The following is a 387-nucleotide window of genomic DNA, read 5'->3' as shown; positions in this document are numbered from 1 at the left end:
AATTTTGTCTTAAGCTTGAAGATCCCAGAGTCGAAACGATCTTCAAGATTCAGCAGACCTGTGTGGCGGAATGGCACCAGGCAGGACCTTGGTGACCCCAGTCCTCAATTGATCAACATCCCGAAATAAGATCGTCATTGATCAGTAGAGAACCCTGGTGACCTTGGTCCTCGGTTGGTCAATGACTACCTCATTTCGGGATGTTGAGGGCCTTCTAGAACGTGTTTCACTCTCCACTGATGATCTTTGAAGCAGTTGTACCACAGGTCTATTGAATCCTGTGGATCGTTTCCACTTGGGAATCAACAAGCTTAACATAAATTTTGATGCAGTACCGTTTTCCGCCATTTTGTCAAAAAAGTAAAGCCGGGTAATTTTTCAACATAC

The sequence above is a fragment of the Penaeus monodon genome, chromosome 28 (genome assembly GCF_015228065.2).
Source record: "Penaeus monodon isolate SGIC_2016 chromosome 28, NSTDA_Pmon_1, whole genome shotgun sequence".
Taxonomy (NCBI): Eukaryota; Metazoa; Arthropoda; class Malacostraca; order Decapoda; family Penaeidae; genus Penaeus; species Penaeus monodon.
Note: the sequence above shows the minus strand (reverse complement) of the source record.